This window comes from Lathyrus oleraceus, chromosome 2 (assembly GCF_024323335.1).
Source record: "Lathyrus oleraceus cultivar Zhongwan6 chromosome 2, CAAS_Psat_ZW6_1.0, whole genome shotgun sequence".
NCBI classification, from domain to species: domain Eukaryota; kingdom Viridiplantae; phylum Streptophyta; class Magnoliopsida; order Fabales; family Fabaceae; genus Lathyrus; species Lathyrus oleraceus.
This window is the reverse complement of record NC_066580.1, coordinates 172217395-172235433: the sequence shown is the minus strand read 5'-3', so window position 1 is coordinate 172235433 and position 18039 is coordinate 172217395.

The window sequence follows — 18039 nt, the reverse complement described above, 5'->3', positions numbered from 1 at the left end:
TACAATGGCAAAGAAGATGTTGAGAGCAGGTTACTATTGGCTGACAATGGAATCTGACTTTTGCAAGTTTGTGAAGAAATGCCACAAGTGTCAAATATATGCTGACAAGATTCATGTTCCTCCAACATTATTGAACGTCATTTCCTCCCCATGGCCTTTCTCCATGTTGGGAATTGGCATGATTGGCATGATTGAGCCCAAAGCTTCGAACGGACATCATTTCATTTTAGTGGCGATTGATTACTTCACAAAATGGGTTGAAGCGGCATCGTATGCAAATATAACCAAGCAAGTTGTTGTAAGGTTTATCCAGAATCAGATCATATGTCGTTATGGTGTGCCAAGTAAGATCATTACTGATAATGGATCAAACTTGAATAATAATATGGCAGAAGCTCTTTGCAAAGACTTCAAGATAGCACATCATAATTCTTCTCCCTACAAACCCAAGATGAATGGGGATGTTGTAGCTGCAAACAAAAACATCAAGAAGATTATTCAGAAGATGGTTGTAACGTATAAGGATTGGCATGAGATGCTCCCATTTGCTTTGCACGGGTATCGTACATCCATCCGCACTTCAACAGGGGAAACCCCTTTCTCTCTTGTTTATGGTATGGAAGCAGTGCTCCCGGTGGAGGTTGAGATCCCACCATTGCGTGTACTCATGGAAGCCAAGTTGACTGAGGCTGAATGGTGTCAGACCAGGTTTGACCAACTGAATTTGATAGAAGAGAAGAAATTGACTGCCATGTGTCATGGTCAGTTATATCAACATAGAATGAAGAAAGCATTTGATAAGAAGGTCAGACCTCATGTGTTCAGAGAAGGTGACCTTGTGCTCAAGAAGATTCTATCTTTCAAACCAGATTCTATGGGCAAATGGACTCCTAATTATGAAGGCCCATATGTTGTTAATAGAGCCTTTTCAGGCGATACTTTAATCCCTACAACTATGGATGGTGAAGAGTTCACTCGTCCTGTGAATGCAGATGCAGTCAAGAAATACTTCTCCTAAAAAGAAAAGAACAACTCGCTAAGTTGAAAACCCGAAAGGGCGGCTTAGGCAAAAATGAGCGTCTCGGTGGATTGAAAACCCAAAAGGGCGAGCCAGGCAAAAGTTAGACACATAAAACAGAAAAGAATTATCCCGATAAATTGAATACCCCACCTTAGGGCAATTTATGCAAAAATTAGGGATCATGGCAAGTAACTGCATCCTGCTGATCTTCAGTGTTGAAAACGTTCTTAAGCACAATGGTCGTTGGTGATTCATTATCCTCAGCAGTAGCCAAGAGCACAATGGATATCTATGGAGTCTTGTCATTTACAGACTACCATTCTATTAAATAAAGTTGAACTTTTATCCAATTGTTTACACTCTTAATTATTCAGCTAAATAGATTTAAATTTTATTATGATCATTTTTGAAATTAAAGTTTTAAAGTAAAATCATTTTTCTTAAACATATAAAAGCATGAATTTTAAGCAGTCGATTTCATTTAAAAGGAATATCAATAGTGGTTCGAAAGCGGTAAACCCTAAGGTGTGGAGCATTATTGGTTCTCCCCAAGTAGTAGGCACATTTCTCTTTCATCCCCTACAACATTATTCAGCATTCGGTGTTTGTTGATCATTGTTCACCGGATTGATTAGTTCCTTGCAGAGTTGGTATTCATTCCCCAGCCGATTTTGGTCTCTAGTGGTGTAAGAACAGATTTCCTCAACAGTTCGCGTAGTTGCGGAAAAACTTCGGTTTCCCCACCAATCGCCATCAGATCCACTCCCAGTCAGAGTTTCATCCTGGTTTCTGGGCAACTATTGGTGTTTATTCTTTGCATGGTTGTCTCCCATTTGATATGATGTTCACCTAAAATTCCCCGCAGACTCGATAACAGTCTTTCTCAGCATATCTCCTATTCCCTCAGCTAGGGTTGAGCCTTTGGGATGTTGATCTCTCTTTTCTCCAGCAGTTGTTTCCCTCTTTGGTGGATTGACCGAGAATTGTATCGATTATTCAAATCTGTGACACCTGTGTATCCTTTGTGATCGTTTTGTTAGCATAATCATCATATATACATATACATATACTTTAACCTGTGATCTTAATTCTCTTTTATGGTGGTACTTCATCCCCATATAAATGTTTGTCCTCCCTCAATTGAAGAGTGTCAACCCCTTAAGCAGAAATACTTTAACCTCTCTCCTTTCCCCATTGAGTTAGTTCCTTGTGGATGATTATTGTTTCAGTTTCCTCCCCAAATGTTTATCTGGATGGACCCACTCCCCCTGAGTTATATCCTCATTGGGATGAGTCTTGATTGACCGTTACTTTCTAGATCTTACCTAGATAGATACTTTGGGTCCCCTAAGAGTTTATTACCCAATAACTAGTAATATTCTTCTTAGTTTGCAGTTGGTTACTTCTTGCCCAATACCCGGCAAAAGTACCCCTTTTTCTCCCCAGCAGATTCATTTTTATGTTTCCCTAGGAAGTATATCCTTGATATGCTCATCCTAACTGATGGCGGATATTTTCTTCCCTTGCTTTGAGTTTATCCTTGATATGTTCATCCTAACCGATGACGGATACTCTCATCTTTGGTATTCTACCCAGTAAAAAGGTAGTTGTAATCCCTATTTTGCTTCCCCAGAGAGTTATTCCTTGATATGTTCATCCTAACCGATGACGGGTTTCCTTCTCTTTATGGTATTCTATCCAGTAACTGATAGATGTAATTCCTATCTTTTCCTCGCAGAGTCTATCCTTGATATGTTAATCCTAATCGGTGACGGATATTCTCTTTGATGGTATTCTATCCAGCATTCAATAGATGTAATTCCTACTGTTTGTTTAGGTGGTTTATCCTTGATATGTTCATCCTAATCGATGACGGATATCCTCCTTGACATCTCCAGGAAAGTCTATCCTTGATATGTTCATCTTAACCGATGACGAATTTTCTTTCCTTTGAGTTTATCCTTGATATGTTCATCATAACCGATGACGGATATTCTCATCTTTAGTCTTCTACCCAGTAATTGGTAGCTGTAAATCCTATTTCTGCAGTCTTTCCCCAGCAAGGCTATTCTTACCCAGTAACCGGTAATGAATACACCCTCTTGGCGGTTTTCAGCGAGTCATCCTTGATACGTTCATCCTAACCGATGACGGGTGTCCTCTCTGTCAGATCTTTACTATCTCCTTACTCAGTAATAGGTAGTGGATAGTATATTTATGCTCTTCCTATGTTGAAGTTTATTTCTTCCCCAGTTGAGTTGAGTGCGAATTTCCTTAGTGAAACCGATGTTCCTGCATGATTCAAGTACGTCATTTTTATCCTGATGTACTCGCTTCCCCTGCAGATGTTTTGTTTCCCCGACAGAGTCTTTCCATTTTCATGGAATTCCTTTAGTCCCCCAGCAGTTTTAAGTCGTAGTCTGGCCTACGCATAACCCCTTTATCCCCTCAGAGTCTATGTCTCCCTAGTGAGCTTTCCTTATGGAATGCATTATGCTCTAACGGACATTCGGTCTCTCTGATTTCTTTTCCTTTGTGGCAACATTTCCCCACAAAGAATTCGTTTTTACATTCATATCATATGCATCATGAGGTCTCTTAGGGACCAAAATTCATTTTTATATGTTGTATTTTTAAGCTGATTCTACTGAGTCGATATGAAGATTTTAACCTTCGCCTCCTCAGTTAGAGTGTCCTTAAATAGGGGCAGCTGTAAGACCCTAATTTTGACCCTAAGATCCCTCATGCAATTTTGAAATTCTGGTATCAGATATGAGATGTTGAAGGTAATGTCACGACACTAATATCTAAACAATACAAATAGGATAAAAGATAAAGAACAGTAATGCAAGAGACACAAGCAATTGTTAACCCAGTTCAGTGCAAACTCACTTACGTCTAGGGGCTACCAAGCCAGGAAGGAAATCCACTAAACAGAATCAGTTCAAAGACTCTTAGTAAACAACTTCAAGTTACAGTCTTTTCACCTAATCTCTACCCGTGTGACTTCTACCTAAGAACTCTTAGATATGAGATCCTACTCACTCCCCCTCAATCACATCAGTGATATAAAACAAGAATTACAATGAAAAGAATACACTCTTCAAAGACACATACTTGATCTTCCTTAAAAGCTTCAATCAAGTAAACACACACTCATGCTTCAAAGCTTAGAGTGGACAAATTACAACTCAAAAATCAGTCCAATTCAATCATCTATGGATGAACGAATGGCTTACAATACACACAACCACACAAGACTCAAACCCTTATTCTCTCTTAATATTTCGTTCGTTATTTCTTGTGTATAAAACCAGATATTCCATGCCCTATTTATAGAATCGTTTGGCTGGGCTTGGACATCAAAAAACCCTAAAACTATTTTCCATTCATATCTTCTCATGACAGCTGATTATATCTCGTTGGAAAATAATTCAATCTGGTTGTAATTACTGATTGAGGGCGCATTCAATCATTACATCAATCACACATAGATTAGCATGAAAAACGCAATCACATAATACACAACATTCATACTGAATATTCTGTATACAGATGTCATGACATCGGGTCTGACATCTCAGTAAAATCCTGCATATTCACATTTTAAACACCCTGCAGGTACGTGTTATCTTATGTCAAGATAACACTTGTGACAACTTGTGAACACTCTAGGTTTTACCAAAATTGTTGCCAACACATAGAACCAACAAACTCCCCCTTTGGCAAATTTTGGCTAAAACATACATCAAACCATTTGTTCGCAAGAGTAAAAAACACATCAGCAGTTTAGCAGCAGAAGTAATAAAACACACATTTACTAGCTAAAATAGCAACTAGTAAACACATATTAAACACACAAGTGCTTCTTCTCCCCCTCAATCTGCTCAACACAGACATCTCCTTCAACAACACCTGTAACAACCACCACCCCATCTGACATCACCTTTAACATCACCTGTACTACACAGATTATCTCCAACATGCATCATCTTCAATATCATCTGTCATCTGTTTATAACATAGCTACTTTAGCTACAGCTCCTTTAGCTACTTTAGCTACAACTCCTTTAGCTACTTCAACTACAACTCTTTTAGCTACTTCTCCCCCTTTTTAGCCAAAAGAGACCAAAGAGACCAATGATACAAAATAAATGTCTATTAGTCCAAGAAAAGGTCACATAGAATGTCATAACATATTGCTAGGTGTTATAGAACCAGAAACAAACACAACTATATAAGCTGAGATAAAATCCAGAGAAATAAAAAAGAACCCAAAAATTACATCAAGGCATCAAAACAAGATTGCCAAAAAAAACCATCAGAACATCTAGAACAGCACATCATCAGAACAGTAGGGAACAATCTTCAACAAAAGTCAGTCAGAGGAGCTACCATCTTCATCAGCTTCAGAACCAGAACTGCCACTTGATTTATCTTGAGATTCAGACCTCTCACTAGAGTTTGGGCTTTTGTTTCCTTGGCCTGTCCAATATTATTTATATCACCTTGCTCCAAGCTATTAATCAGAACCTCCAAAGCTTCTTTCCTGGCTTTAGCTACCCTTATCCTAGTCTCCAATTCCTTACAAGTTTCTTTCAATTCAGCAGTAAGACCACCTTGAGAGGCTGACTTCTTCACAGTAGATGTCATGACAATGTCATTGACATGACTGCCTTCAAATAATTTGTAATGAACTGACAGGGGAGGTTTTCTTCTACTGGGAATATCACTTGTGCTCAGAATTCCAGGTTGTTGGCTCAGGATTATCCCACAAATCATTGAGGGAAAAGCTATGGGTAGCTTCACTGCATTTGGAAACGCATGTTTGACAATTGGTTCAAACATGAATCTTCCATAATCAAAATTAAGCTTGGTTCCAATAGCAAATATGAACCTTCCAAGAGCATTTGAGATTGTAGAGATGTGATTGGTTGGTATCCAGTTTGCTGACCCTATCTTGTGCAAGATAACATATTTCACGGTTAACTTTCTAGCAGGGAGATGCTTCTTGCATATGCCACTCCTTGACCTGTCTAGCAGTTATTTCCCTACAGACCTCGTTATTTCTAGCTTCTAGTTCACCAGCACCTTCTGTTCCTCTTCCTAGGAACTTATTAATCACAGTTGGAGAAAACTTGATACACTTCCCTCTAACAAACACCTTACAAAACTCTTTGTTGTTTTTATCAGCAATGTCCTCAAGGATGTTAACCGCAAATTCTTTAACAAGACCTTCAAAACACTGAGATAACCCAGTAACAGTTTTCATTAATCCAACAGATTTAATCAGGTCCATGACCTCCTTAACCTCCATAGCATCCTTGCCCAGTTCTCTCTCCACAACCACTCTCCTTTGGATTACACACTTCCACTTTGCTGCTCCATCTTCAAGATGGAAGGAAATATTATCCAAGTGAACAGCAGTAACTTTTGCAGGGGATTTCCTAACAGTTGACCTCTTGACAGGAGAGATGTCAGGGACATCGTCTTCAACATCTTCATCTGAATCAGAACTTTCTCTTACTTTTATCTTCTTTACCTCCACTTTACTTCAAGACTTTGAGGGGCCTACAGCAGTACCCTTCTTAGCAGTTTTGGCTGTCATCATCTCAGCCACAGACCTACCCTTTCTGGTCTTCATCCTCTTAGCAACACTTGGCTTCAAGTGATGAAGCAAGCTATCATCTTCATCATCTGAGCTCTCATCTTCCAAGTCAATCACCTTCTTAGCAGAGTCATGCTTCTTAGACTGAGAAGCATCTACAGATTTCTTACAAGGCAAGGTTTCCCCTAAAGAGCATAATCCTTCAGCAGATATACCTTTTTCAGTCCTAGATGACTCATCATCTTTCTCGTTGTGAGGTCCAACCTCTAGAGAGGGGTTTCTTCTCGATAGAGGAGTAGAAACTCCCTTTACTGAGTGTCCTTCATTAAGGATCCTCGTGACAAGATTTCTAATGACACGATCAGTATGATGCATGTCATCCTTAGAGCTAGGGTTATTAGAACTGTTACCTTGAGTATGTCCTGCAGTGGAGGATAAACCAGGAGCGTCGCCTGGGATGACTGACAGGGGAATCACTTCCAAAATGTCTTCATTAATAAAGTCCATAGAGGGTGTTCTAGCTTTGTGTGCAGGTTTGGTGTTTTTAGAACCAGAAGGTGAAGGATGTTGTGACATCTTGTTGATCTTGTGGAACGGTTTTTGTTGCCCTAGCAGAGAAGGTTGATGAAGTTGAAGGAAGGTGGAAGTGTTTGAGCATAGGTTGCGTGTGAAAATGCTCTAGATGGAAGTTCCAATAGTAGGTGATGATTTACCATAAATGAGGCACTTTCTTTTAAGTAGGCAGACAATATTTTTATTACCTTTTCCACTCCAAATTAATTGCTATAAATTCTCATAGATACAAATCCCAAATTTCCCTCTTAGACATTCAAATTGATTAGCATCCAAAGCCTTTGTAAATATATCAGCTAATTGCATTTCAGTAGTAACATGCTCCAGGACTATGATTTTCTCTTCCACTAGTTCTCTAATAAAATGATGACGAATATCAATGTGTTTTGTCCTGCTGTGCTGAATAGGATTCTTAGAAATGTTTATAGCACTCAGGTTGTCACAGTACAATGTTTATATCAATGTGTTACGTCACATTGTATTCAGTCAGCATCTGTTTCATCCAAACAAGTTGAGAACAACTACTTCCAACTACTATGTATTCAGCTTCAGCAGTGGACAGAGACACACAATTTTGTTTCTTACTAAACCATGATATTAAGTTGTTTCCCAAGAAGAAACATCCTCCTGATGTGCTTTTCCTATCATCAGCATTTCCAGCCCAGTCAGCATCACAATATCCAGTCAGCATAGATCTAGATCCATGAGTATACAACATCCCATTGTCACTGGTGCCATTGACATATTTCAGTATCCTTTTCACTTGGTTTGTGTGATTGACTTTTGGTTCAGCTTGATATCTCGCACAAACACCTACAGCAACAACAATGTCAGGTCTGCTTGCTGTGAGATATAGCAGACTTCTTATCATGCTTCTGTAGAGACTTTGATCTACACTAAAACCATTTTCATCTTTGGAGACTTTCATATGTGTAGGAGCAGGTGTCCTTTTATGACTTGCATTCTCCATGTCAAACTTCTTAACAATGTTTTTGGCATATTTGCTTTGAGATAGAAAGATAGAATCTTCCATCTGCTTGACTTGTAGCCCAAGAAAATAGGTCAGCTCTCCAACAAGGCTCATTTCAAATTCAGACTGCATTTGTTTAACAAAATGTTTGACCATTTGATCTGACATCCCACCAAACACAATATCATCCACATATATTTGAGCCATCATGAGTTTTCCTCCTTCATTCTTAACAAATAGGGTCTTGTCAATGCCTCCCTTCTTGTATCCATTGTTAGTGAGGAACACTGTGAGTCTATCATACCAAGCCCTAGGAGCTTGTTTCAAACCATAAAGGGCTTTCCTTAACTTGTACACATGCTTTGGAAGATTTGGATCTGTAAATCCTTTAGGTTGTTCAACATATACTTCCTCATTTAAGTAGCCATTCAAGAAGGCACTTTTTACATCCATTTGGAACAGTTTAAACTTCAGAATACATGTCACTCCAAGCAATAGTCTAATGGACTCAAGGTGAGCTACATGGGCAAATGTTTCATCAAAGTTAACTCCTTCAACTTGAGTGTATCCTTGTGCTACTAATCTTTCTTTATTTTTAGTAACAACCCCTTGTTCATCAGATTTATTCTTGTACACCCACTTTGTTTTTCAATGACATTTATTCCTTTAGGTCTTGGAACCAGTTCACATACTTCATTTCTCTTGAATTGGCCTAACTCTTCCTGCATGGCATTGCTCCAGAATTCATCAGTCAAGGCTTCCTTGACATTCCTAGGCTCAATCTTGGACACAAAACAGCCATGTGAGATCACTTCCCTTGATCTAGTTGTGACCCCTTTATTTGGGTATCCTATAATGAGATCTTGAGGATGATCCTTCTGAATTCTGATAGAAGGTCCCTTATTAATTTTGTCAGCTTCAGGTTCAGCTTGAGTGAGTTCACTCTCATTACTTTTGTCTGGGAAATCAGCTGGGGGATCATTTAGGGATGTCTCAACATCGTCTGTGACATCAGTCTGCTGATCATCAACCACAACATTGATAGATTCCATCATTACTTTTGTTCTGGAAATAAAGACTCTAAATGGTCTACTGTTTGTTGAGTAACCCAGAAATATTCCTTCATCCCTCTTGGGATCCCTCTTCCTTCTTTGTTAACGATCACTCAAGATATAACATTTACTACCAAACACATGGAGGTATTTGACTGTAGGTCTTCTCCCTTTACAGACTTCATATAAAGTAGTAGGAGTCCCTTTCTTCAAGGTTACTCTGTTGTGAACATAGCAAGTTGTGTTCATAGCTTCAGCCAAGAAGTGGTAGGGAAATTTCTTAGCATGAATCATAGCTCTGGCTGATTCTTGGAGAGTTCTATTTTTCCTTTCTACCGCACCATTTTGCTGAGGAGTAATGGGAGATGAGAACTCATGACCAATTCCTTCTGATGCACAGAATCCAGCAAATTTGCTGTTCTCAAATTCCTTCCCATGATCACTTCTGATTTTGATAACCTGGCTTTCTTTTTCTCTTTGAAGTCTTAGACAAAGATCTTTGAAGACTTCAAATACATCAGATTTTTCTCTTATAAAATTGACTCAGGTGTATCTGGAGAAGTCATCCACCACTACATAAGCATACTTCTTCCCACCAAGACTTTCCACCTGCATGGGTCCCATCAAGTCCATATGGAGAAGTTCCAACACTCTGGAAGTGGTGTCATGTCTGAGCTTCTGATGTGACATCTTTGTCTATTTTCTAATCTGACACTCCCCACAAACTCTTCCTTCATCAATCTTCAAGTTTGGAATTCCTCTGACAACTTCGACAAATATAATCCTCTTCATTTCTTTAAGATGCAGATGGCCCAATCTTTGATGCCATATCTTCACTTCTTCTTCTTTGGCTAGAGTACACATTGATGAATAACCAATTTCTTAAGAACTCCACATATAGAAGTTGTCCTTAGATCTGACTCCTTTCATGATCACTTCATTTTCTTTATTAGTAATCGGACATTCAGTTTTTGTGAAGTTTACAGTTAGACCTTGGTCACATAGTTGACTGATGCTTATAAGGTTTGCAGTCAGTCCCTGAACAAGTAGGACATTGTCAAGGTTAGGGACTCCAGGGCAGTTTAGCTTACCAATCCCCTTGATTTCACCCTTTGCTCCATCACCAAAGGTTACATAGCTGGTGGCAAGAGGATGAAGGTCAGTTAGCAGGTTTTTGTTTCCAGTCATGTGTCTGGAGCACCCACTGTCAAAATACCAGTCTTCTTTGGCTGAAACTCTGAAGGAAGTGTGAGCTATCAGGTTTGTAACACTAGTCCTAGGAACCCATTATTGTCTATTGACAGGTATGTGATGTTTGGGTCTAGGTTGATGATGAGAAGGACTAGGAGAGCCATACAACTTATAGCATAATGGTTTTATGTGGCAAAATTTTCCACAGTAATGACATATCCATCTTTGATGTTTCCCTTTCTGCTATCTTCCCTTATGATGTTGTGACATATGATGTGACATCTTTGGTTTTCTACCAGTGTGACTGCACTCAGGTTTGGATTCATTGAACCCAATGCCAGACTCGTCTCCTGCCATTTATCCAGTCTGGAGAATTTGGTCTAAGGTGTGAGATCCATTGTTTAGCATTCTGACATACTTTTTCATCTCATCCAGTTTGGAATTCAAGAACACTGCTTCAGTCTTCAAGTTAGAGATGGTTTCCAAGTGTTCTGCCTTCTCATTCTCTAGTTGTGTTATCACTTTCTTCTGACTTTCAACTTGTTGACACACTTCTTCACTTCTGTGACACAACTTTCTGTAGGTAGTGGCTAACTCATCAAAGGTTAATTCATCATCACTTGAGTCTTCATCATAACCCCATCTTCCAGTCAAGGCAGTCACAAGATTTGCAGACTCTTCTGTTTCACTTTCATCAGACCAAGTAGCAATAAGACTCTTCTTCTATTTCTTGAGGTAGGTCCCACATTCAACTCTAATGTGTCCATACCCATCACATTCATGGCACTGAACTCCTTTTCCTTCTTTGGACTTTTCATCAGATCTTGTTCTTCTTCCAGCATTATTGGACTTACTGATGTCAGATGAGATGTTCTTGACATTAGACTTAGACCTTACATCCATCTTTTTCAGAAGTTTGTTGAACTGTCTTCCCAGTAATACCACATCATTTTCCAGATCTTCATCAGTATCTTGACCACTTTCTTCCTCTTTCTCTTTAGTGTTTGACATGAAGGCTATGCTTTTGACTTTCTTTTCAGATTCATCACACATTCCCAACTCAAATGTTTGGAGGGATCCAATTATCTCATCAACTCTCATATTGGAAATGTCTTGAGACTCTTCTATGGCTGTCACTTTCATGGCAAATCTCTTAGGAAGTGACCTGAGTATTTTCCTCACTAGTTTTTCATCTGACATCTTCTCACCCAGGGCTCCTGAGGCATTAGCAATTTCAAGGATATTCATATGAAATTCATGAATATTTTCATATTCTTTCATCCTCAAAATTTCAAACTTGGTAGTGAGCAGCTGCAGTCTAGACATCTTCACTCTAGAGGTGCCTTCATGAGTGGTTTTGAGAATATTCCAAACATCTTTAGCCACCTCACAGGTTTTTACCAATCTGAAGATGTTCTTATCTACTCCACTGAATATAGAATTCAACTCTTTAGAGTTCCCAAGGGCTATATCATCCTCCTCCTTGGTCCATTGTTCCTCAGCCTTCTTATCAGTTGTAGCTTCTCCTTCCTTAGTAATAACTGGATGCTCCTAGCCTGTTAAAATAGCCTTCCAAGCCTTATTATCCAAAGATTTTAGGAAGGCTACCATTTGAGGTTTCCAGTAGTCATAGTTGGATCCATCCAGAATAGGTGGTCTTTGAACAGATCCTCCGTCTCTATCCATAGTACCAAAAAGTAACGTCCCTAGATCTCACCCAGAACCAGAGCAGGATGCCTGCTCTGAAACCAATTGAAATTCTGGTATCAGATATGAGATGTCGAAGGTAATGTCACGACACTAATATCTGAACAATACAAACAGGATAAAAGATAAAGAACAGTAATGCAAGAGACACAAGCAATTGTTAACCCAGTTCGGTGCAAACTCACCTACGTATGGGGGCTACCAAGCCAGGAAGGAAATCCACTAAACAGAATTAGTTCAAAGACTCTCAGTAAACAACTTCAAGTTACAGTCTTTTCACCTAATCTCTACCCGTGTGACTTCTACCTAAGAACTCTTAGATATGAGATCCTACTCACTCCCCCTCAATCACAACAGTGATATAAAACAAGAATTACAATGAAAAGAAGACACTCTTCAAAGACACATACTTGATCTTCCTTAAAAGCTTCAATCAAGTAAACGCACACTCATGCTTCAAAGCTTAGAGTGGACAAATTACAACTCAAAAATCAATCCAATTCAATCATCTATGGATGAATGAATGGATTACAATACACATGACCACACAAGACTCAAACCCTTATTCTCTCTCAATATTTCGTTCGTTATTTCTTGTGTATAAAACCAGATATTCCATGCCCTATTTATAGAATCGTTTGGCTGGGCTTGGACATCAAAAAACCCTAAAGCTATTTTCCATTCATATCTTCTCATGACAACTGATTATATCTCGTTGGAAAATAATTTAATCTGGTTATAATTACTGATTGAGGGCGCGTTCAATCATTACATCAATCACACATAGATTAGCATGAAAAACGCAATCACATAATACACAACATTCAGACTGAATATTATGTATACAGATGTCATGACATCGGGTCTTACATCTCAGTAAAATCCTGCATATTCACATTTTAAACACCCTGCGGGTACATGTTATCTTATGTCAAGACAACACTTGTGACAACTTGTGAACACTCTAGGTTTTACCAAAATTGTTGCCAACACATAAAACCAACAAATTTCATCATATGCATTAGCATTTGGATCATACCTTGGCATCCTCCTTACCCCTCTTTCATTGGGTTTGTTTTGGGAGAGATCACCAAGCACCATGTGATTGTATCATACTTGTATTATAATTTTTTACTAACCAAAATACCAAAAATATGTCTTTGCAATTGCCTAACTCTTTTGTAGGTAGGGCATGATCATCATTGATCTATCATGCTCACATTTAGGGTTTAAAACCTTTATTGGTAAGAGCATAACCAAGGAATGATACACAATGTCTCTAAGCATCATATATGAGTCCCATTGATCTTCATATGTTATTTTGATCAAGATTTCTTCAAGAGTTTGGAGTTGGTTTGTCTTGGAAACCCCAGTTTGTCTGGGTATCTTGAGTAACTTCTTCAACAAGTTTCCTCACCAATTGATCAAATTTCTCAAAGGACACTTCAAAATTCATCATCTTATTTGTAAGACCCCAATTTTGACCCTAAGATCCCTCATGCAATTTCATCATAAGCATTAGCATTGGGATCATACCTTGGCATCCTCCTTACCCCTCTCTCATTGGGTTTGTTTTGGGAGAGATCACCAAGCACCATGTGATTGTATCATACTTGTATATTATCATTTTACTAACCAAAATACCAAAAATATGTCTTTGCATTTGCCTAACTCTTTTGTAGGTAGGGCATGATCACATTGATTTGTCAAGTTCATATCTAGGGTTTAAGGCCCTCATGACAAAGAGAATAACCATAAATTTGACCTAATAATGGTTATAAACATCATATATGAGTCCTATTGATCTCTACATGTTATATTGATCAAGTTTTCTTCATGAGTTTGGAGGTGATTTGCCTTGGAAACCCTAGTTTGACTGGTTATCTTGAGTAACCTCTCCAACAAGCCATCTTACCAATTGATCAAATTTCTCAAGGTACACTTCAAATTTCATCATATTATGCATATATGATCTACCATGAGCCAAGAAAGTCAAGAGAATTTAAGGTTAGCAAGTTGGTTGGTGGTGGTTGGCCAGATGAATTCATCTGATCAAAATTGGGTCTCCCTAGACCATATCTCCTACACTTTTCACCATATGAAAATTATTCCAAGAGAAACTTTACTCTAAATTACATTCCAAACAACTTTCATGTTGAGACCTAGAGCTAGTTTTGCTTGGAAAATCATTTTCTATGTTGAAACATTATAGGTCATTTTGTCTAAACCCTAATTTGAAAGTTAGCTTCCCAAGGCCATAACTTGCTCAATTTTCATGAGATTAAAGATTTCCAAGTTTCACAATGAAATTCGATATGTCTACTTCAACTTTGATGTTTGGAGTGAGAGCTAATTCAACTTTTATGAGCATGTGATATGAGGATACATTATAGGTCATTTTTTACCTATACCATTGAACAAGTAATTTTTCCAAACTTCAAAAATGCATAACTCTATCATTCTAAATCAAAATGACATTAAATTGGTGACCATTTTGAAGGAGGCTGGGAGATATATGGCTTGACACTTAGAAAAAATTTCAACATGTTGAAATTTCAAAACTTCCACCTCAAAATTCACCATGATCCAAGCTCCAAATGGAAACGTGTTCAACATCAAACTTGTTGTCCTTGATCCAAGTTTTCCAAAGAACCCAAGTTCATGCATTTTGGATGAAGTTTGCTAGGGTTGTGCATGGCTTTAACAAAGTTGCACCATTGGAGGAAATCAAATGTCCAAAACTCCATTTCACATTGCAGTTCCAATCAAGCATCATTTAAACTTCAGCATAATTTCAATTGGATCAAAATGGATTTCTTCATGCACCATTTCTAACTACTCCCTACAAGCTTCTCAAGTGTGATCAGATCGTGTTTGAAGCAAGCAACATCAAGTTCTGCACAGCATCGAAGGTAATTTTCAGAAAACTTCATCTCTTCGATTCTCACTCAATTCTCATCAATTCTCTTGGATCTTTGGTTGTCTGAAGTCCTACCAATGTAGGCAAGAAGATTGAGTTGCTTAGAGGTCAAATCGAAGCAACTCAGTTGACACACCTCAAAATTCAACTCCTTATATCTTTCTATATATGGAGTTACTTAAAATTGAGGTCAGATTCGTGCTCTACGCCATTTTTTCTTTCAGATCGTGTCCTCCTTTTTTATTTTGGTGATGATTGAGGGTGAACCAGTCCGGTGAGGTCCACCAGAGAAGAAGACCGGAGTTACAGCTCCGGCAGTGCGTTGGAACATCTCCCAGCCACAAGATCCATTCAATTTGTTTTAATCTTAGGCGTTGGTTTTGATTACCACGTGTGTGGCGCGCTGACTAGGTTCCATCATGGAACGCGCGTTTGTGTCCACTTGATCTGCCGCCTCAATTAATGAGGGAGATCAAGTGGTCCATGTTTTTTTGATTTTCTGATTTTAATTTTTATTCCTTTGATTTCACTAATTCATATTAATTTTAATGTTGATCCAAAAAATATGAGAGTTTCACCAAAAATTTTCAAATGATTTCCTCTTTCGTATTTTGAATTAAAATTATTTTTGAATCATTATTAATATTTTTCATGATTTAATTGATTTTGTGAATATTTTTAATTGTTTAAAAATACTTTTAAGTCTTTAAAAATTCTTAAATTTTTTCTCCAAGGTCCTTTGACCTTGTTTGACCTATGATAAATATCATGGCCATTTCTTTGGTGTTTTGATGAGGTTTTAGGAATTTGACAAATCATATTTAATTTAAATGTATTATTTTAGTATTTTTTTTAATTTGAATAAATGCCAAATAATTGTGTTGGCCTATTGTGATTATTTGTGTAAGTTTGACTCATGTTGTTGGGCCTTGGTCAAAGTTAATTTGACTTTGTTAAGTTAATATCATTGGATTTAGGGGATTGATTGAATGTGCATTCCAACTCCCAAAATGGATGAATGATATTAATTTGGTAAAAGTCCTCCTTTGACCAATTTGAGTTTTGATCCATTCCCTTCCCTCTTCATCTCATTCCCCTTCTTTATGCATTCATCTCATTTGGCCTATGATATTTGAAGGTCCTAAGGCTAGTTGATTGAAAAATCAACATAATTATGGATGAGATTAGGATACCTCTTTTGCATATTCTTTTTTGTGTGTGGTATGTCTCATGAGCATAGTCTATTATACTATGTCTCTAACATGCATTAACACCAAAATTCACAGAGATTGGTTGTTATTACCGCCGTTCTATAATCCAATTTGTTATAAGTTTAGAAAGTAACCAAGTTGTTTTGTTTGAAAAGTTATCTTTTGGGTAAAATATCACTAAAACAATAAAATGGTTTTAATCAAATGTAAAAGGATTGGCAAGATTGGAGTTCACTATTCAAATTGCTTATGATTCCTTATGACAACTATATAGATTCAAGATTATTGATGATGTTCAAGTATCCTCTCAATATCATTTATGTCTAAATGATATTGTGATAATCACTATATTAATCTTTAGACGATTTCTCCACCTAACTATCAATATAGCAATCTTTAATGGTGGATACAAAAGAAGAGTAGTGAATAAATCTATTTCTACAACTTATTCACTACTTGAAAATATATTTTATGTCAAGACTTAAATAATCTCTTTCAACAACTACTCAAATCTAATATTCAACTTAGGGCAAAAATATCATTCAATACATCAACAATCTTTTATCATATATAAGAGTTAAATAGAATACATAAACAAATAAGTTTGGAAAGTAAAAGGCAATGAGAAGAAATCTGTTTTTTTTCTTACAAAATATCAAACTATGAATGAATTAATGAACAATTTCCATTCTATTTTCTAAAAAAGGGTTGACCTTTCCTAAAATGCTCCTTTTCATCTAAAGCTGAAAAGCCCCCTAAAACAGATACAGAAATGGCAAATCACAGTTGGCCTTGAAAACAACACACTTGGCCAAAACAGCTTGCTGGATTCGCAAGGTTCGCGGCGCGAACTGAAGCTACTTCAGCTTCCTTGTCTTGCAAGCTTCATCCAATTAATCTTCCAAGTGTTAATCATCCAAATTAGGCCTCCAAATTGCATTCAATACTTCTTCCAAATTATGATTAAGCATTCCGAAGCTCTCTTGCCCAAAAATTCTACAAAACTAACAAATATGTGAAATAACTACTCAAAACAAAATCAATTAAACCTAATTGCATTTATATAAAATAGTGAGAAATAAAGTGTGTAATTACATCAAAAATTGGTAAAAGGGACCAATAAAATTATATAAAAAGTAGTACTAATTGGTCCCTAACACCGACATCAATTAGTTGTGACTTCTACATAAGTCCAATTACGATTACTTAACATAGCGCTAAACTTTTGACATAAAAGGCATAGCATTCTAGTTAGTGAGATTGTAAGTCTCCCCTCTTTCATGGTATTGTGTGGAAACTTGGCCTTTTTCCCTTCCTTTGGAAGATGTCTTGGCTCAAGGATCCATGCTTGTGATAAGTGGGTTGAGTGTTCTCCAAAGAATGACTTAAAATAAAAAAAATAAAAAGCAAAACAATACTAACTTCTAACTCATTTACAACTAACATTTAATTTCAAGTCCTTTATTTTAATGCACTTTAATTTTTAAGTTCTATTCATTTGTCATTATTCATACCATTCTAACTGCTTATGTTAATGTTATTTTCCCTTTGTCCATTTGGACCATATTGTGTGATATATCTTGCTTGTGTATATTTTGTTTGTTTGTGTGGTCTTAGACCATTAATGTACATAATAAGAACAAAACCCATAAAAAACTTTTGTGTGGACTGTTGGCTTGATCTTGGATAAATTCGACTTAGAATTTAGGTAACCTCCCTATGCTAAAGGACTTGGCCAATGCCAACTTTTGTGAAACCAAGTGATTGCAATTTGAAACTTCATCTG